The following is a 22,527-nucleotide window of genomic DNA, read 5'->3' on the forward strand; positions in this document are numbered from 1 at the left end:
GCGAGGTGAATGGTTCGATTCCAGACTATACATTTCAATGATATAGGATGGCCCGCCAGGCTACTAACTTTCCCAAAAATGTTGTGAATTCACAAAAGAGATGGCACACAAGTTACCATGGGGATTTATTCTCTGCACCTAGCCTAGTTCCAGACAGGCTAGTTCATTCTAATGTTGTCTTATTGGTTCAGCTACTGTAGCTGTCATTCAAATCAGACCTCCATGTGAATTTTTAACAAACTTTATTCCATTGATATACTATTACTATTTAATAAATGTATTTGCTCGCAAATCACAACAAATTGTTTGCCTATAGGCTACCATATCATTTGAATTAGGATCGCCTATAATTATTAACATAGATCTACTTGTTGTTTGCTTCTTTTGTTTATAGACGTTTGATGAATAGTCTACTGTAGTAGTTAATTGGAAATGGAGGGGCAATTTTTCGAGGGTGTTTTCAACACCCTGCCAGTGTCAGAGGAATCCCTTAGACATGGGAATGTCTGGATCAACGAATTAGCAAGGGCAATTTTTGTGTTGGTTGAGGTTCTGTTAAATAACAATAAACAAAAGAAGGGGATGAAGCCAAACAATCATTTTCACATATAATTTACAAATACACTTACAGTACAGGTACAGTACATGTACAACAGCAACATGTTTGAAAAGGGCAAAGCAAATGTTTATCCACTAACAATATGAATTGCATACTAAATGTCAAGTTGAAAATGAGGTATTAAAGAACGCCATTCACATAAATGTACTTACGTTTCCCCAAATGTCTCCATTAAGTAAACTAAAATTCTCATCTTCTCTCCTTAGAGAGCAATTGACCAGTATGGCCTAAGTTGTTGAGAATTGCCCTGCCATCTGAGGTGGCTGACATTATCGGTCCAATATCCTTCAAAATAGAGAATTCACAAAAAATACATTACATTTATACATTTTATTAAGGCACATAATAGTCTTTTTTTTAAAGTTAGTCTGTCCATATACCAGAAAAAAAAAAGATTTTCAATTTACTTTTAAAATCAGCAGGTGTATGGTTAGATGGACAGACAGGGGTGGGGATTTTCTGGTCGGAAAGGTCAGTGGGGCATGGTTACGTAGGGACTTGTATGCCAGGAGCAACCTAGGCCACTGGAAGCCAGTGTGGTTGCATGTGCAAAGGTTTTACATGGCTAGTAGATTTGGAACTTGTTATACAGTATAACCGGCAACCAAGATGTGAAAATGGGACTTACAAACACAGGAATGACTTCAAAAACAAGTGGAAGGGAATTCACAGTTTCCTCATTGGCTGTCTCCTGTGATATGTGAACTGCAGAATTTTGTGGGTCTTCTGTTAATGGTCCTAATTAGCACAGCACTGTGAGTCTGGAAAGATGATAAAGAGATAAACATCAATGGTTTTATTTGCTGATGGTAAATCCTAGTGATATGGTAGACTTTCTCTTGTGCATCACTATTTACCTCTACTTACCTGTACATGATGTGTTGTTTTGTGAATTTGTACCAAGGAGTGTGGAGGAGGAGGAGGAGGGCGGGCAATTTGAAACCCTGAACAGAACAAAGAAATAGAACCAATAGAACTAAATACACCAGCAATGGCAATTTTGGCAAATTTAAAAAAGTCTGTAGCGAAATTGAAATGAACAGTCTGTTGTCATTCTCTCTGTACGACTTGACAGCATATAGAGGGTGGTGATCAAGTAGGTCCTCAATGTTTGTAGCTATTAAGGTTGAGGTGGGGACAACAGAGTATACAAAGAAGTGCCTCTCAAAACCAGGCCATTTTTGATTGACCACCTTAATTATGGGTGATTGTGTGGTTTCATTGAGCACCAGCACAGTTTTAATCAACCCAAACTGTGGATCACTTCCAGAGTCACAGGAGAGGTGTACCATCATCCCTGATCTGTACTCAGTGCCCTTATATTTTACCCATGCTGGAAGATATAGGCCTCACTGAAAAGAGGGACATCTAAGGCACCCTGGATGTCTATGACCTCAATGGTGGCAAGAAATGAACTATGCTCTGGCCCAATGAATCTGTGACAACACCGAGTTCGACATGAAGTGGTAACATTGCATAATTTGATACCGGGAACGCCATGTACATGGCTGATACGTTTAAAAAAAACATGTTTGTATGGCAACAGAAAACCAAGTGATAAAACATGCATTCGGGCGTATATTATTTCACACTCGTAGATATTAACTGCGAGCGTGCAAATTCTCTCTGCGTGCGCTGCGCACTCAGAGGAAACTGCTCCCTGAGCAAGGAAAAATATACTGCGAGCGAGGACGAATCTGACCAGCGCTCCAAACAGTCACTCGAAAATCGCTCTCTCGATGTTGACGTCTGCTCGCGCAAAGTGAATTTCTGCTCCCGTGGGTCTCTACTTGGGGGCGGTAACCAGCCCTCAGTTGTGGAAGTCTGCTGAAATGAAGAAGACAAAGGTGTCTGGGCAGAGGTTTCTTCAGGTAAGAATCCCTTGGCTGAATTCGGGCATTTGTGATGACTCTTGTAAAATTTCATCTGAGTATGTTTCTGAGAAATATGTTAGTGTAGCTTAACATCAACATTAGTCTTCTTTGTATACGTTATTACTTAGTCTGTAATGTTAACGCAGCTAACGCAGTTGAGATTTGATTGACAGACCTCCTTTAAAGGAGAATTCCGGTGTGAAATGGACCTTAGCTGCACTGAAAGATGTTGCCGAGTACTTACATGTGTCCAATAGGTACCTTCGGTCACCCCCTAGTATTCCAAATTGCGCCGATTTTCGCCGAACTTGCATAAGGTTTTCAGCTAGCTGTGGGGGCATAGCGTAGCCTATGCAGCTAAATCACTATTTGTACACCATTAAAAATGTTCCAAGTAACTCCACACTGCATTGGTAGACTTCTGAGGGTCCTGACATTTAAAACGAAATACTGAGAACTTTGGAAGTGCACAGGAAGTTTATTAAAAAAGACTGTTTATACAAGCAGTACCTTCAGAGAATCTCTCCGCTGGCCGCCATCTTGTAAGTCGCGATCAGTCGACTGCCAAGCACGAACAAACAGGAAGGACGGGAACAGATTGCAAAAGTAATTACAAAATTACTAATTACAAAAGTAAATAGTGAATATATACACTGTAAAAAGTTTAACGTAAAATTTACATCAACTTGCTGGCAGCAAATAACCAGCAAGTTGCTGTATTTCACTCTACAGTACACCTACTGCATATGAAATCACAGTACCTATGCCTGATACTGTAAATGCAAACTACAGTAGTACTACCAGTGCTGTAATGTATACAGTATTGAATTGTCTACCGTATTTTTAATCACAGTACTTATGGATCATACTGTAACTAAGTACAGTAGTAATACCAGTGCTGTAATATTATATACAGTAATTTTGGGAAATTCATATCCTGCTTTATCTACAGCCAGGATAAATTTGGCTAGGCCTAGGTATGGTTTAGGCTACACAAATTTGCATAAATAACCATTGACAACTTGTTATCAGTTTGAAAAGCAAGTACATTTATTCACTTTTTTCGTTTAGAAATTCTCGTGTGCTGCATCCAAACGTTAGACCAACGGTTGCAGTGAGCCTGATCCACCACCAATAGCAGAGTGAAGCAGCACCTAGCAGAAATAGAAGAAAAAAAGATAAACAGTGTTAGATAACAATTTTCAACTGAAACTGAAGACTACTTACAAGTGAAACTTTAGAATAATCATTTATATATATGGGTAGATGACAAATAGCAGAATTCAGACTGTCCATGTGTCACACACTTATAAAAAATGGCAATTGTTAAGAATTGATATGGAAATGTTGTAGGTCTGGTAGGTTCAAGTTCTGTCATATTAAATTTATTGGATTTTTATTTCACTTTTGACTTAAAATAATCATCCAAACATAAAAAATGTCATATGGTGTGACTGTCCACCATGTGTGCGAACTTCCTAAAAAGAGTGTATATCCATAAAAAGTATAATTACTTTAAAGTTTTACCATGCATATAAAATAATTGGATGTTTTTTACAACCACAGAAAGTTTTGATGTTTATGCATGCTGTCCAACTAAGTTATAATCAAATATGTTTTGTCCATAAAATGGTTGTCATATGGCGTGACACTATATAGTATATTTTGACCGGGCATTCATTTGGACATTATTATTGGGAAGAGGACCCTGCTTAATCAGGAAGTAACAATAGAATGTCAGGAGTAATTGGCATGGTCAAGAAGCGAGTTCTGCTTTTTGGATTTTTATATAAAAAGCTTTGAATTGGACATCATCAATCGTGGCCAAATTTTAGTGTCTTATGGTGTGACATCATTTCAAAGTCAAAGTCAAAGTCAGCTTTATTGTCAATTTCTTCACATGTTCCAGACATACAAAGAGATCGAAATTACGTTTCTCACTATCCCACGGTGAAGACAAGACATATTTTACCAATTTAAGTCCACAGACAAACATAACATTCAAGTAAACAAAAAAGTAAGTAAATAAGAGGGCACATATAATAATGAAAAAAATAAGAGCAGCAAAATTTGGTTGAAATTGTGCATAGACAGTCAATAAAATACTAGTGCAAAGTCAGGCCAATAAAAGGCTTGTGTAGTTCTGTTTGACCTAAGTAAGAAAGAAAGTGACATAGTGGTGCAAGTTATGTAAGAGCAGCAGATGTGTTGTGTTTTCAGGACAACAACAACAAGTTGTAAAGTGTACAAGTGTGCAAGTGTGCAAGTGGAGTAGTGCACGCGGCCATTGTGGGTCCAATGTCCAGGATGTTATGTAGCTGAGGGTGGAGGGGGGAGAGGAGGGAGAGAGTTCAGCATCCTTACAGCTTGGTGTATGAAGCTGTTGGTGAGTCTGGTAGTGCGGGAGCGCAGGCTTCTGTACCTCTTCCCAGAGGGCAGTAGATCGAACAGATTGTGAGCGGGGTGACTTGCATCACTCACAATTTTGGTCGCCTTGCGGGTGAGGTGGGTGGTGTAAATGTCCCTCAGGGAGGGGAGTGAAGCACCAATAATCCTTCCAGCTGTGTTCACTATGCGCTGCAGGGCTTTCCTGTTGTATTCAGTGCAGCTTCCGCCCCACACAGCGATACAGCTGGAGAGGATGCTCTCAATGGTGCCTCGGTAGAATGTGGTCATGATGGCTGGTGGAGCACTTGCTCGCCTGAGTTTCCGCAGGAAGTACAGGCGGCGCTGAGCTCTCTTCGCCAGTGATGCAGTGTTGGTGGTCCAGGAGAGGTCTTCGCTGATGTGCACCCCCAGGAATTTGGTGCTGCTCGCTCTCTCCACCACAGCACCGTCAATGGTCAGTGGCAGGTGTTGGGTGTGACCTCTCCGGAAGTCAACAACAATCTCTTTGGTCTTGCTGACGTTCAGCAGGAGGTTGTTGTCCCTGCACCACGTGGTCAGATGGTCGACCTCCAACCTGTATTGGGTCTCGTCGCCCTTGGTGATGAGACCCACCAGAGTTGTGTCGTCAGCAAATTTCACTATGTGATTGTTGCTGTAGGTTGCAGTGCAGTCATGCGTCAGCAGGGTGAAGAGCAGCGGACTGAGCACGCAGCCTTGGGGGGCCCCCGTGCTCAGTGTGATGCTGCTTGAGGTATTGTTGCCAACACGTACTACTTGAGGCCTCTGACAGAGGAAGTCCAGTAGCCAGTTGCAGAGGTAGGTACTGAGTCCCAGTTTGTCAAGTTTGCTGATGAGTTGTTGTGGTATTATGGTGTTGAATGCAGAACTGAAGTCTATAAACAGCAATCTCACATATGAGTCTCTTTTTTCCAGGTGGGTGAGGGCTGGGTGGAGGGCAGAGCAGATTGCATCCTCTGTAGACCGCTTGGCTCGGTATGCAAACTGGAAGGGGTCCAGGGTGGGGGGGAGAATGGATTTGATATGTGACATGACAAGCCGCTCAAAGCACTTCATGATGATGGGTGTCAGTGCCACAGGGCGGTAGTCATTGAAGCAGGATGGAGCAGTTTTCTTCGGCACAGGTATGATGGTGGCAGCTTTGAAACATGATGGGACGATGGCTTGCTTCAGGGAAGTGTTAAAGATGTCTGTGAAGACATCCTTAAGCTCCCCTGCGCAGTCCTTCAGCGCACGACCTGGAATGTTGTCTGGACCTGTTGCCTTACGGGTGTTGATAGCAGCAAGTGTCCTCTTCACGCTGTCGGCAGAGAGGCACAGGGGCTGCTCATGTAGAGGGGGATGGGTCTTCTGTGGGCAGGTGCTGTTTTGTGCTTCAAAGCGAGCAAAGAAGCGGTTCAGGTTGTTGAGCAGAGGGATGTTGCTCTCACAGCTCTGTGGCGCGGGCTTGTAGTCCGTGAGGGCCTGAATGCCCTGCCATAGGCTTTGTGCGTTCCTGCTGTCTTTGAAGTGGGTGGTTATCTTGTGAGTGTATTCCTTTTTTGCTTCCTTGATGCCACGGGACAGGTTGGCTCTCGCTGTTCTCATGCCAGCTTCATCCCCAGCTCTGTAGGCTTTGTCTCTGGCCCTCAGCAGCCTGAGGACATCCCCTGTCAGCCATGGCTTCCAGTTAGCCCGAGTGATGATGTCTTTTGTGTGGGTCACATCATCAATGCACTTGGTGATGTAAGAGGTTACAGTGTCTGTATACTCCTCTATGTCTGTCCGGTTGTTGTAAGTGGCTGCCTGCTTAAACATTTCCCAGTCTGTTGTGTCAAAGCAGTCTTGAAGAGCATCGGAGGCTCCCTCAGGCCACACTTTTACCTGCTTACGAACCGGTTTGTTTGCTTTTACCCTTTGTCTGTATGCGGGCATTAGCATAACAGTTATATGGTCTGAAAGTCCAATGTGGGGGAGGGGGGTAGCTTTGTATGCTCCTTTGTGTGTAGTGTAGACCAGGTCCAGGATGTTATCTCCCCTTGTTGGAAAATCAACATGCTGGTGTAGCTTTGGAAGTACAGTTTTAAGATCAGCATGGTTAAAATCTCCAGTGAAGATGGTGAAACCGTCTGGGTGTGCCGTCTGTTGTTCACTGACAGCCTGGTACAGTTCACTGAGAGCCGCGTTCTTATCGCTGTTGTTGTTGGTAGGCGGGATGTATACTGCGACTAGCAGAATCGCAGTAATTTCCCTTGGCAGGTAAAAAGGACGGCACTTTATGATCATAAACTCTGCCAGTGGTGAGCAGTGTTTGCATACTACTACAGTGTCCCGGCACCATTCGTCACGGATGTAAACACAGATTCCTCCTCCTCGTGATTTACCTCCCTTTGCCTAAAAAGTAGCTATTTTCCACAAATATTCTTCATGAATTCTTAAAAAGCACTGCTGCCATGTGGTCAGTTGCATGCTAAATAATAGTTAGCTGTATTTAACTGTCTAGAAAATTAGCTTAACTGTCAAAATGTCATATAGTGTGACGCTGCATCATATGGTGTGACAGCTTTTTTCAAGTCACACTATATGACATTTCTGTCACACCCTATGACCAAATTGCATTTTTACATAAAAGTTCTTGTAAAAACATTATTTAAATTCAGATATTATATGTTTTTTGTTAAATCTGTGATAATTGGGAAAAAAAATGTATCTGTACAATTCATATTTCTCATACTTTTTTCTTTTATGTTACCATGCCATGTAAGTTTAAAAAATAAATACTAAACTTTCATCTATTTTGCTGTTACACGCATACACCATTCATACAGTGACTTCAAAATTCATTGTTAATGATTTTATTGTCATTAAAAACCCTGTTTTGCTCTGACACATGGTGGAGTGGTGCAGTTCATCATATGGCGTGACACCATGTCATTTGGTGTGACATTAAATAATGTCACAAAAAAGACTTTATAATTGAAAAATCATTAAAACATCAATAGCACACAAAGGAAATGGTATCTGCAAGAACCTCAAGAATTTTGAGTGAGTTCTTACAAGAAATATTAGAATTAAGCTAAAATATCTGGTTACACTTAGGAGCATTCTCCACCTTGACAAAATAACTTGTTACATTTTAGGTTTTTCTTCTAAATATTCACAAAGAAATGTTGCATATCAAAGCAAATGTGATTAAAATGTACAGTGACATAAATTAAAGTAGAAAAAAGTATCTAATTTTCATTTTATTTCAAATTATTTTCACGTCACACCATATGACAATTTTAGGCACTAACATGACAAATTGACATATAAATATATATTTCACTTTTTTTTTTTTGAAAAAAAAAAATATATTAGTCAAGTTTAGAGATACAGCAACACATATAAACACTTTTTAGGGATGATATTTGAAGTTTTTTTAAATTCCTTTTTTCAGGCTTATTTGTCATCCACCTATATACTGTATGTTTTTTGAGTTTACTGTCAAAATGCCGGGCTAAAGATGGTGTTAGCATAACTCAGTTTCGCAAGGTATATTTAACGTTAGCCAGCTGGGTGAGCTCATTGATGATGTTTGCTTGCAGCAACAGCCATTCGCGCTGTTCGTCCGAACGGTTAATGATAGTCAGATTAGGGATCAACCGACATGGTTTTTTCAGGGCCGATACCGATATAAATTATTACCAAAACAGGAGGCCGATAACCGATATGTAAAACCGATATGTCAGTTGTCAAAAAGGGGGGTAGATAGTAAAGGCTATATGCTGCAAAAATTTAATTAAAAATCATTTAATTATGCAAACTTTTCTTTCTTCTTTTGATACACAATTGTCTATCAACTTGCATCACTTTGCAAGTGTAAATCCTGTGTATCATGTTAATCCAAGAGCTGAGTGATAGCAATTATTTTCATAGAGTAGGCCTGCACAATGGGCTATGTGCTTGTTAAGGGACCTGTCACAAAGAGGATGCTTTGCCATCGTGTGTGTGAGTGCACGAGAGGGAGAGGAAGAGGTGCATGCGTGATGGCAAGTGTTACGGTTGAATAGTTTAACAAAACAGTTTTAAAATAGTTCTTAGGCTATTTAAGCATGCAATTTGTATCCATGTGTAGGCTATAAGCTACACTTTTGAGAGCCTAAAAGGCTAATAGCCAGCTCATGACGCGATTTTGTTCAGGTCGGATTAAATTACGGTTGGCCCTGGATGCATGTAGTCTTTTCTGACAGTCCGTTTCAAAAAGGAGCAATTAGACTTTTTTAAGTTCGCTATCGCATAATTTAGGACTTGTCTGTACTATGTCCGCCGAGGTGTCCCGTTATTCACAATTAACGTACGAGGCGGAGGCAGAGAACTCACGACGCGCAGCACCCGAGTTTGTGGGCTAACTAGTAAACAGCATCAGTAACGTGCATCAATCGGGAATTCGCTAAATGAAGGAAGTGGGTGCTTTACTTATTGATCCGGATCAAAGAGACAATAGCTTACAAAGTGGTTTGTGATTCACTGAAACTTCAGCAATGTAGGCTACCTTCCTTACCTTCGAAAAATAGCTCCGTAGGCTACAGCTGAAGCCCAGTCTGCCTCAGTGAGAATCCTAAACTTTGTCTGTGTTCAGTCTTCGATCCTGATTGGCTGCATTCGTGCTAACTAACAAATCAGACGGTGTAGTGGGCGGGACAATGCTCTTGACCACAGAGTGGCAAATGTGGCAGCCGTGGCCCACTGGTTAGCACTCTGGACTTGTAACCGGAGGGTTGCCGGTTCGAGCCCCGGCCAGTGGGCCGCGGCTGAAGTGCCCTTGAGCAAGGCACCTAACCCCTCACTGCTCCCCGAGCGCCGCCGTTGTAGCAGGCAGCTCACTGCGCCGGGATTAGTGTGTGCTTCACCTCACTGTGTGTTCACTGTGTGCTGTTTGTGTTTCACTAATTCACCGATTGGGTTAAATGCAGAGACCAAATTTTCCTCACGGGATCAAAAAAGTATATATACTTATATATATATATATATACTATATAAATGCAGGGAGTGAGAGACGCTTTACAGACAAAATAGCGCGTTTCATTTTTTATCCATTTCGATACCGATTATTATAAAAATGCTAAATATCGGCCCTAATAATCGGTCGACCCCTAAGTCAGATGTGACTTAAAGTTAACTTATATCAATATTGCTAAAGGTAGCCTATTAAACTCACAAAACCGTACATGATTACGAGGAGTTAACGTTACATAAGTTAGCTGGTAGCAGCTAAACCTCCACGTTAACGTTAACCAGCAGCACATCATCTTCAGCCTAACATTGTGACAGTAACATACTAGGCCTAGCACTACTAGCGAATGTTTTATATAAATTATATGAATATAATAAACTGTAACTTACTGAGAACTAAGGTAGGCCTAATATAAATGAGACTGCCATAACGTTAACGTAACATAAAACATTAACGTTAATGCCACCGTCACAGAAACAGCAACTATGACAGCTAGCCTAACGTTACTTACTTAGTTGATCCAACAAGCATGGATGAGTTTGTAAGTTAGACAGTACAACGTACATAGACTGTACACATGCCCGAATTTAATGTAGTACAATTTCACAATGAAACATTATATAATAAAGTTGACTGGTTCTGCGATGTACCATGTACATGACATGGCCCAGTGTCCTTGTAACATGCATGCAGCAAACCTAGATATGAATGTGATTTCAACATTTCTTTCAAGAAGACATGTAAACCACAAAGACCCATAACGAGGGGTCTGGAATGTTGGTTACCTAGACACCAAGACGCTGTATATTGAAAAGGGAACTATTTTTTGATGCGTAAGAATGTTGTCGAAATTAACATTTTTAAACAATAATGGGGTGTTTTCAGATTATTTAGTTTGTGGTAGAATTGTTGTATAAAAGCAATATAGCACTCGTGATCGTGGGATTGGTCATGGATATTCCCACGGCTGTTGTTGCCTGCGCCACTCGGCCTCCGGCCTCGTGGCTACGGCCGAACAACACCCGTGGGAATATCCATGACCAACCCCACTCTCACTCGTGCTATATTCCTTAAACATTACTTGTGGACTGGACTTGGAAGTTTGCAAATCTTGAGAAGATGGCAGAATACGAAGACACAGAGTTATACGAGGAATTTGAAATCATCGGATCTGCAAAATATAAATGACTATTACGCTATTCAACATTTCCGGATACTAGTGACTGCTGGACACCATTCCCAATGCAATGGGTGCAACCATCCCCCACTCACCTCGGCGGACCCCGAGTCACGTTCGGCCAGGTTAGGTTACCTGGAAAGCATTCGGTCCCCCACGCATGCATCTATTCCATTTATCAAAATACACACTGAAACAACACCCACCCCTTCCTCCCTCCCAAACTACATTTCTTTCTATTTCTGATGGTGGGCTAGGAAAAGTAACGTCAGCATAAACTGCTCTCCGGAATACAAAGCTAAGTGACTTGTTAGCAAGCAAAGTTTGGTCATGTAACGTTACACGATTCCAAAACGGTGTGATTTACATGCAAATAGTCCAACAATTTCATACATACCTCCAGAGCAATTACATCGCTTTCGGGATGGCATTTTTCTTCAGATGTACCCGTCTTGGGGGGTTTGATCCTCTTGTAGGGATAGCAAACTCGTCTGCATCAAAATGTCGACTACATACACGGTAATCCTTCTGTTTTAGAATATTGACAGGTGTCTCGACATCGAGTTGGAAAACAACAAGCCACAGTTTCAAAGTGGGCTCCTGGAAAGGTAGCCTGTGAAACGTTTCTAGATTGTAGCTCCTCATCCTCTTGCCACAACCTGGTATTGCACATACACGAACCATCCTTCCTGCTCTTCGCCTCATCTTCCTCCGTAATGTCAGGTATACCTGTAGCCTGCACACATGCCGGCCGGTCACTCCTTCTCACGTGTGCAGCAACTGATCAGCTGTTTCCTTCACGTGTGCAGCACGTCTTCCGTCAACAACATTACGCGAGATTCCCATCACTGATGTAAAACCTTTTGAGCTTCGTTAATACAGTGTACTCATGCTCATGTAGACAGTAAATATATATTTCCTATTTACTTTTGTAATTAGTAATTTGTAATTTTGTAATTACTTTTGCAATTTGTTCCCCTGTCCTTCCTGTTCGTTTGTGCTCGGCAGTCGACTGATCGCGACTTCATTACAAGATGGCGGCCAGCGGAGAGATTCTCTGAAGGTACTGCTTGTATAAACAGTCTTTTTTAATAAACTTCCTGTGCACTTCCAAAGTTCTCAGTATCTCGTTTTAAATGTCAGGACCCTCAGAAGTCTACCAATGCAGTGTGGAGTTACTTGGAACATTTAATGGTGTAAAAATAGCGATTTAGCTGCATAGGCTACGCTATGCCCCCACAGCTAGCTGAAAACCTTATGCAAGTTCGGCGAAAATCGGCGCAATTCGGAATACTAGGGGGTGACCGAAGGTGCCTATTGCACACATTTAAGTACTCGGCAACATCTTTCAGTGCAGCTAAGGTCAATTTCACACCGGAATTCTCCTTTAAGAAAGCCCGGGAAGGAGTTCCTGAAGAAAAAGACTAACGTTAAGGCGTTTTCGAACTCTGCTGCTGAGCAGGCATTTTTCAGGTAGGATAACCTGGATTGAGTCAAGCATTTGCAATGGATAAAAATATGTTTGAGAAATATTTTGTGTTGTGAAGTTAACTTAATCAGCATTAGTCTTTGTGCATTCTAGCTAACGCTAACGTTTTGTTAGCTAATGCTAGCAAATAGCTAACTTAAAATTGGGCTAACGTTAGCTAGCTCCCATGTCTGGCAGGCAACTCAACAGTGAATATAGCTTATTACATCAAATTCCTACTGTGCTTTAATCTGTAGACTGTTAGTAGGCTAATAGAAAATGTTTATCTAGCGATTAGCCCGCACGTTGGCTTCTCGTTATTAAGATGCCAAACGGTTAGCTAGGTAAGTTAGGCTAGCCTATGTTGTCATGATGTCTCGCTGTTCAAAGTTGGGTTTGTTCTAACTTTGCAGAATGGCGGCCCGAATTTGGTAAATGCTAAGTATTATACATCCACTTAATCAGTTGAATTGCTTTTAGCACTATTGCTTAGTTTTCAAGTGGTTTTGAGTGCAAAACTTTAATTGATTTTTGGTTAGTAGCTAAGTGCCAAGTTGTAGGCAATTGGACTTTTTGGAGTTTGAAATTGAAAACGTTTCACCTGTTATCCAGGCTTCTTTGGTTCTGGGACGGGTGATGGAGACCCAGGAAGTACCGGTATCTCTAGGAAGGTTTCCATCACCAGGTTCAGGTTGTTAACTTATAATAAGTACATATTTCTCTATAATACCTCAGGACAATTTGCGCAAGATGGCCATGATAAAGACCTCCTTAGGTGATGACGTTAGCAAGATTGTAGAATAAATGCACACTCAAGATCTGGAACACACTTATGAAACACATGAAATGCAGTGCAACACAATTCTCTTTAAATGTAAATCAGGTTTATAGGCCAAGTATACTTGTGTAAGGAATTTGGTCTCTGCATTGATCCCATCCGTGAATTAGTGAACACACAGATCACACAGTGAACATACAGTACAATGAGGTGAAGGTGGATTTTTCCACACTGGTTTGAATGACAATGAATGTATACTGTAATGTTTTTTTTTTTCATTCTCAAATGTCCCTTTTCACACTGGAATGACTATGAATATGAATGTTTCAGTGTATATAAATATGAATTCACAATTGTAAGTGATGTGTGAGGTTGTCTTTGCTTGTTCATTTATTCTGAAAATAAATGTTTATGAATATGAATCAACGCTTATTAATTATAATTGTTTCTTGTGAGATAATTGTTTCTTGTGAGATACCATGGGACTGATACTCTAGTTAACTATCTAGAAATTTCCTATTGATTTAAACTATTAGACTACACTTCTCTTTAATGTCATTAGGTGGTGTGTAAGTCTAATTGACAGCCTGCCACTTTAAGGACGTTAGTGAATTGGAAGGCTTCCATCTCACTGTGTTCGGCTATGAGTGCAAATAACCTTTTTGCTTAGTTCATTACAAAATGTGGATGCAATTCTGGATTTTTTTGTCATTAGTTAAAATTTATGTTAAAAAAATAACTTCAATGAAATCATTCTTGGATCATAGAAGAGGTAAATGTCTTGCAATGTTATTAATTTCTATGATTTTTGGTAGCACTACACAAACTAAGCCCACAAGCTACAAACATGACATGAGCTAAAAGGACATCTCCAGATGTAAACGTTTGCCAATGTTTGCATAGCCCAACCCCCCCCCCCCCCCCCCAAAAAAAAAAAAACTTTAGCCTATACAATAATGTCAGTACAACAAATAAGGAAGGACTATAGATAGAAATTGTGAAAATAAAATATGTAGATTTTGGTAGTTTGGTCTTTTCATGTAGCCTTGGCAACTAGCCATCTAGTAGGCTATAGGCCTGAATAATATGCACATGAATTGACACTTGTTAAACTCACCTCAACATGTCTTTTGCAATCATTTAACCCGCTGTGGGCAATGCTATAGTCACTAGCCTACTCTTTGAAATGGGTCTTACATTTTTCTTTTTTTGAGGCACTGACTCTACCATGACGCTCCTGTTTCTACTGAACTGATTAATTAAGTTCGGGAGAAAAGACATAAAAGCCCGCCTACACTGAAAACTGATTGGTTGATTTAGTGAAACAGGCCAATCAGGATGCTCTCTGTCTTTGATGCGCTCAGACACACACGCACCACCTCTCTCTCTCTCCCCTCGTGTGCGCGCTACACTCAGATGCACACGCGGTCTCGCATGCGCGCTCTTGATCGCTCACTCTAGATTCCGGGAGATTTTATCTAATTTGCGGGCGTCAGGGAGCCGCTATCAATATGCGGGAGACTCCCGGAACTTCCGGGAGACTTGGGATGTTTGGGTAGGTTAGCAACACCAACGTTAGCCTTCTATTTATTGTCATCAAAACTGCAGAGGAACGAACAATGTTCTGCGCGAGGGACTGTAATGGTAGGTGAAATTTCACGGGGAAACTACGTTGATTGGTCAAATTCGTGAAAAGGTGGTGGTGTGTGGACAAAATTGCGAGGTCGCCCAGAATTTGCGGGGATTTGCTGAATTTGCGTTAATTGTTGCAATCGCAAATTCCTGGAGGGACTGACCAACCTGGTTACCGCCCCTAAGAAGCAGAAAATCACTTAGCGCCAGCAGACATCAACTTCGAGAGAACTGAGTGATTTTCGAGTGACAGTTTGGCGTGCTGGTCAGATTCCTCCTTGCTCGGGGAGAAGTTTCCTTTGAGTGCGCGCAAGCAGAGAGAATTTGCGCACTCGCAGTTAATATCTACGAGTGTGAAATAATATAATACGCCCGAATGCATGTTTTATTGCACGAGTAGCACTCTTTTGTTGCCATATGTTTGGCCTCAAACCTCATTGCCTTAATACTGCCTTAATGGCCCCAACTGTTTGATGGCCATGGGGTAGTGAATAGGGCTGTCACTTTACGTTCGAAAATCTATGGCACAATCGATTGGACCAACCAACACAAGTTTTGAAAACGAAAATGGGGAATCGATTTTAACCAATTATCTACACTATTCATTTTTAACAAATTAAACAAATAAAAAGACAGATGTAACAAAATTCACAAACAAGCAGAAAAATAAAATAAAGAATTCCGAAAGTGCAGTAGGCGTTGCGAAAACTAAAAATAACATTCCCACCAATTTTACGCGGCGCCTAGCCTATTAGTTTCAATCAGCTGCTGTTGGTGTTTTGCGAAAATAAAATGGAGGACAACGGCGATAAACCTGTGCCACAAGTGATAACCCCTAATCATTTTAGGAGTTCGATATGGAAGCACTTTGGGTTTTGGACTATAGGTCAAACAGTGAAGAAGGACAAAGTGGTATGTAAACTGTGCGAGCGTGACTTCCCATACCACAGCAGCACTAACAAACAGACCTCTCAAGTCTTACGCATTGAGCGTGAGACACACACATTTCAATGACTTCACACGCTCACACGCCACACATGGCATTTCTCACTCCGAGAAATTATTAACTTGCCCGCACACAAATTTCTAAGGGCTATATTTTACAAACGTGTCACACAAACGTTTAAAAACGTTGCTGTCAGAGAGCTGCTGTTCAGTTACTAACCTATCGGCCAATCAAAAAAAACGATTTCCCAACCAATCAGGAAATAGTTTTGTTTTGATGTGGGTCCGCAACGTGGAGACTGCTGGTCCGCAGAGTCGTGGAGTGAAATTAGGCCCGGTGCTTCGTCTGATAATTTGCTGCGCAGATCAAGATACCGCGGACCGACAAAAAAAGAAAACAAACGCTTCTGCGATCGATGTCATTAAACATGGAGCCATAAAATAAAGTGGTGTTATGAGCGTTCATTCAATGCAGGCGTCTGCGCGAGAGAAACTGAAACTAATCGATAACGTTGGTATCAAAGCTAAGCTTCAACCTGTTGAATGCTATTTAATTGTTTAACGACACTTAATAGAACAACATTGATTTTTGGAACTTCCATAGAAACAGAGCAGAGACTGTAAGCTATAATTTTCAGTTTCAGTATCAGTTTCTGCACTCTCCACTAACCTTACACTATCCCACACCCCTCGCCTATCTGGACAAGGAGGCGGGACGGGCCTGCTGATCTCCAACAAATGGAAATTCACCCCGCTACTGCCTTCAAACAAATATGTCTCATTCAAATTCCATGCCATCACAGTGATCGCCCCAGCAAAACTCTAAGTGCTGGTCATCTACCGCCCTCCAGGCCAACTAGGTGACTTTATGGACGAACTTGACACTCTGCTGTCCTCCATCCCTGAGCATGACTGTCCGCTTCTTGTTCTCGGTGATATGAACATCCACTTAGATGCTCCAGGCTCAGCGGACTTTTTGGCCCTGATCCACTCCTTTGACCTCAAACTGGTTCAAAGCCCACCGACTCACAAAGCTGGCAAAGAGCTTGACTTGATCTTCACTCGGAACTGCAGCACAGACACCCTCATGGTGACGCCTCTCCATCTTTCTGACCACTTCTTCATCCAGTTCAACGTCAGCCTGACAGAACAGCCTCCGACTCCTCAGCCGATGGTCACGTTCCGCCGCAACATCCGGAACCTGTCTCCAACGCACTTCTCCTCTGTGGTTGCCTCCGGTCTACCTCCACTCAACACCTTCTCCTCTCTGGAGGTTAATGAGGCCACAGACTCGCTCTGCTCCACACTGACCTCGTGCCTAGACGAGCTGTGCCCTCTTACCACAAGGCCAGCTCGATCCAAACACTCTCATCCATGGCTAAATGATACCCTCCGATCGCAGCGCACCAAACTCAGAGCCGCGGAGAGGAAATGGCACAAATCCAAACTAACTGATGACCTCAAAAACTACCAGACACTCCTGACCTCCTTCTCAGCCAGCATCACTGCTGCTAAGACGGCTTTCTACAATGACAAAATCAACAGCGCTACAGACACTCGAAAACTTTTCTCAACCTTCAAATCGCTACTCAACCCTCAGCTGCCTCCTCCTCCATCCAGCCTAACTGCAGATACCCTCGCCTCATTTTTTACAAACAAAGTGGCGGCAATCAGCAGTCAATTCTCTACATGCCCACTCAACGCATCTGACTCAGATACCGCACTCCTACAACCTCTAGGAACGGCTGGAACATCTTTTTCAGCATTCACGCCTCTCTCCGAGAATGAAGTATCTAAGACTCCTGACATGCAGCCGTCCTACCACATGCTCGCTGGACCCTATACCTACGAGCCTACTTCAGTCCATCAGCCCGACCATCGCTCCAGCTATCACACATGTGATCAATGCCTCGCTAACCTCCGGCACATTTCCAACAGCGTTCAAAATGGCCCGGGTGACACTGTTACTTAAGAAAGCTTCTCTCAACCCTGCTCAAGTCGAGAACTACCGCCCTGTCTCACTCCTGCCTTTCCTATCCAAAGGCATTGAACGAGCAGTCTCCAAACTCTCTGTCTCTGACTTCCTTTCACAGAACAACCTTCTGGATCCAAATCAGTCTGGGTTCAAAAGCAGCCACTCTACCGAAACGGCTCTGCTGTCTGTAACAGAAGCCTTAAAAGAAGCCAGGGCGACCGCTCGGTCATCAGTACTCATTCTGCTTGACTTATCGGCTGCCTTTGACACGGTTAATCACCGCATCCTTCTCTCTATACTCGCTAACATGGGAATCTCCGGTTCTGCTCTCTCCTGGTTTGAATCCTACCTCACAGGACGCTCGTTTAACGTATCATGGCTTGGTCAGCTATCTACACCTCACCATCTCACCACAGGGGTCCCCCAGGGCTCAGTGCTGGGCCCCCTTCTCTTTGCTATCTACACCACCTCCTTGGGACAGATTATCCGTTCGCATGGCTTCTCATACCACTGCTATGCAGACGACACACAGCTCTATCTGTCCTTTCCACCTGATGACCCCTTGGTTTCAGCACGGATCTCGGATTGCCTCTCAGACATAGCTACATGGATGAAGGCACACCACCTCCAGCTGAACCTCTCAAAGACTGAACTACTGGTCCTCCCAGCTAAACCTATCATACATCACGACATCAACATCAAATTTGACTCCCTGTCTGTTTCACCTACCAGGACTGCAAAAAATCTAGGAGTTGTTCTCGACAACCAACTAAACTTCTCAGATCATGTTGCCTCAGTCACCCGGTCATGCCGTTTCGCACTCTACAACATACGAAAAATCAGGACTTACTTGACTCAAGATGCTACCCAACTTCTGGTTCAGGCAATAGTCATCTCACGACTCGACTACTGCAATGCCCTCCTGACAGGTCTCCCAGCCTGCGCAGTGAAACCACTTCAGATGATCCAGAACGCGGCGGCGCGCCTGGTCTACAACCAACCCAAAAGGGCACATGCTACCCCGCTGCTCATCCAGCTACACTGGCTACCTATGGCGGCCCGCATCAAATTCAAGGCTCTAACGCTTGCCTACAAAGTAGTCTCCGGTTCTGCTCCCACCTACTTGAATGCCCTCATACAGACATACGCTACCTCCAGACCGCTGCGCTCCTCAGACGAACGACATCTAGCTCTACCACCGGTACGCTCAAGCCAATCCAAACTTTTCTCATCTGTTGTTCCTCGTTGGTGGAACACACTGCCAGTTCCTACAAGGGCAGAGACATCCTTCTCCATTTTCAGAAAACTCCTGAAGACCCAGCTCTTTAGAGAATAGCAACACTTACTGATCCTAGCACTCACCAGCCGTCTCAAACTGACAAGTAACTGTTAAAAACAGCACTCACTGATGCACTTATTCTTACTGTACTCTAATGTTTTTAAATTGCCCTAAAATTGTTGAGAACTGCTCTAAAACTTAAACTGTTTACTATGTTGTTAGTCGCTTTGGCTAAAAAGCGTCAGCCAAATGTAAATGTAATGTAATATAATACACTGTATAGTACTGAGTATTGTATAGTCAAATTTGAATATAACGTGGCCAAAAGCTATTATAGCCTTCTTTCTATCTGTTAAAGCAACACCAAAGAACTTTCCCTCTGTCGCACGCATGCTATTTGTTTATCCAGCACCGGCTTTGTAAATAACGATGTCCATAGACAAGGTAGAATATGTTGCACGATTTATGAAAGTACGATGTATTGCGACATCAGATGCAAGTCAAATTTGTAGTTTCCTATGTCTCATTCCATCGAACTACAGATCCGCTACCCGATCTGGCAAACTTACATAGTGCGGTTATAGCCGACAGAGGGTCGCGAAGAGAATGCAGAGGTGCCGTTCACCCTGTTACGAGTTGATGAACCACTGAAACGATTTTGGAAACGATATTTTAAGGTACAAAAAACTCTTTGGTGTTGCTTTAAAGATCAACAAACAGATCAGTGATTTACGCCTATCTACTCGCTGTTATTGTGTTTCCTGAATCCTTACATTCAGGCATTCAAATTAAACTTCATTAAAAAACATGTATTTCTTTTCTCCATTTCCTACCAATGTATGATGGTTGCATGAGGGAAACATCCCAAAACAATAGCACCCATATAATTGTTGCTGTTTTGAGAAGTATTTATTTTCTTATGCAAGCATCATGCAACCATGCAAAAGCAATGAAACTAATTATATCTTAGTCTTAATCTTACATTAGTAAAGCAGTCCTCTGATGTGCATGTCACAAAACATTTAAGTGAAAGTGCATGTATAACAATATAGGCATAATAATGATTGTGATAATGATAATGACAATTTGATTTGGAGGGAGTTAGGTTGGGTATGTGTAGATGAGCCCTATGACCCCAAAGTCTGCCATGACTGGGCCTCAGGTCAAAGAAGTTTGAGAAAGGCTGGTCTACATAACCTGCATCAGATTGAGGTTTGCAGTGATGCGCCTGAAGGCACGGGTTGAGGACCCAGTCAGTTACGTCACAATATGCACATTTGTTCATTCATACCTACGTAATCACCATGACCAAAATTGTACTTTTTTTTTTTACTTTGAATCTTGAAAAAAAAAAAAATATTGACCTACCTACCGACCCATTTTTTTTTTTTTTTTTTTGGCTATTACTGCAAACAAGAATATTTTTAAGGATGGCCTCATGACTGTGAAAATGGCTGACATTGAACCACGGTGCTTTAAATGGGAGCCCCCAGTATCAGTCATCAAGGCATCAAAATCTGCCACAAACACTTACAACACACAACATCACTCATAAACACACACACACACACACACACATGGACAGAACCACCACTGTTCAAGAGACCATTTTGGGGCTAAATGTGCTTTTTCTCATTTGGTTGTTTTCTGTTTGTTTAGAGCAGAATGAGCCATTGCTTTTCAAAGGGCCCATTTGTGTGAAATTATTATTATAATTTATGTTATTATTATTTATTATTATTTACTATAGGGTTCTAGAATAAATAAAACAGTGTGTTTGAAATAATGGAATTTGTGCTCTCTCATGAAGCTGGGTCGATGGGACATGTGGAGGGTGGGTCTGTTGATCGGGGGGAGGTGGCGTGGTGCCACGAGTAGTTCAAGCAGACGTAGGACTTTCATGTACTTCGATCAGGGGGGAGGGGGCGTGCCACTGTGCCAATGCCACGCCCCCTCCCCCCTGAGAAACAAAGTCTCACTCCTTGCAAACTTCAAAACTTGAGAGCCCTGACTACAAATATGAGGGGGCATATTCAGCTTCATCATCCAGATGAATACAAAGACCTAGACCCGATAGAGCCACCTGCTAAACAGCCAAGACTGACACACTTTTCCCCCCGTCTGCACCTGCTGCACGGAAAGAAGCTATAAACTCGAAGCTCGCAAAGTTCATTTGTCGAGACATGAGGCCAATTAGCATAGTGGAGGGTGAAGGTTTCATTAATTTTGTTCATTAACTTGAGCTGAGATACATTATACCTAGCCGAACCACAGTAACTAAGAAGATTGTGAAAATCTATGACACTAGTCGTGAAAATATGCATCAGATTTTGAGTGGCAAAAACGTTGCTCTGACTACCGATGGATGGAGCTCCCTCGCTACAGTGGCATACTGTATATCACAGTGACAGCACACGTCATTTCAGAGACTTGGGAACGCCACGATTTTGTACTGCAAACAAAGCAGCTGAGAGGTAGCCACACAGCAGAGAATGTTGCAGTGTATCGCAGGCATATTGAGGGATTTCGCAATACAGCCTGATTCAGTTGATGCAGTAACTACCGATAATGCACTTAATTATGTTAATGCAGTGGAGCAGCACCTGGGTGCTGTTAACATACCATGTCTGGCCCACACAATCAACCTGGCTGTACGCAAGGGGTTAGATGTCAGAGCCATAGACACAACTCTTGCTAGGCTAAGAAAAACGGCTTCTCATTTTCACAGATCCACTACAGACAGCAGCCTCTTGGAAGATAAGCAGCGTATGCTAGGCCTAAAGCCAGAGAAGCTCATTAATGACTGTGTGACACGATGGAACTCTACCTACGATATGATTTGTAGGGCATCTGAGCAACAAGCAGCAGTGGCAGCCGTGATATTTGACAAAAAATTGTCTAATCTAGAACTGACCACAACTGATAGGCGTCTGGTTGAACAGGTGCGAGAGACGCTTAAACCTTTCAAAGTCGCCACCCAAGCGTTGTCCACATGAAACTACCCCACATCCTGAGCTGTACTGCCTTTGCAACATGTACTTTTGTCTCAAGTTGAAAAAATCAGGTCAGAGTCAGACGGGAGGTCTTGCTTGAGGGAAATGGCCACTAAAATCAAGGCAGACTTGAGCAAATGCTATGACCCCAAAAATGAAGCTACATTTATGCTTTTGAATAAAGCTGCTTACTTGGATGCTCGATTTCATCTTTTAATTAATTTATCGGAGAAACAGAAGCAACAAGTGCACGCAAACATTAGAGATGAACTGGCACTGCAGTCTGGCGACAATGATGAACCCGTGGAGCCATGCAGCTCGGAAACAAGCAGGGAAAAGACGGCCTTAACAGCAATGGGGGATCTGCTTGGAGACATTTACACAAGGAGCTACAAAAAAGTGAATG

General features: G+C 42.4%; 1 long non-coding RNA gene across 1 annotated transcript in view; it reads left to right on the forward strand.

Moving 5' to 3' along the window:
- Positions 1-2,408: 2,408 nt before the first annotated feature.
- Positions 2,409-22,527, forward strand: part of LOC121718694 — a 28,782-nt gene continuing 8,663 nt past the window's right edge. Inside the window, exon 1 of the long non-coding RNA XR_006033991.1 lies at positions 2,409-2,490. This is a non-coding gene — a long non-coding RNA (uncharacterized LOC121718694). The remainder of the gene's footprint in view (positions 2,491-22,527) is intronic.

This window comes from Alosa sapidissima, chromosome 9 (genome assembly GCF_018492685.1).
Source record: "Alosa sapidissima isolate fAloSap1 chromosome 9, fAloSap1.pri, whole genome shotgun sequence".
Lineage (NCBI taxonomy): Eukaryota > Metazoa > Chordata > Actinopteri > Clupeiformes > Clupeidae > Alosa > Alosa sapidissima.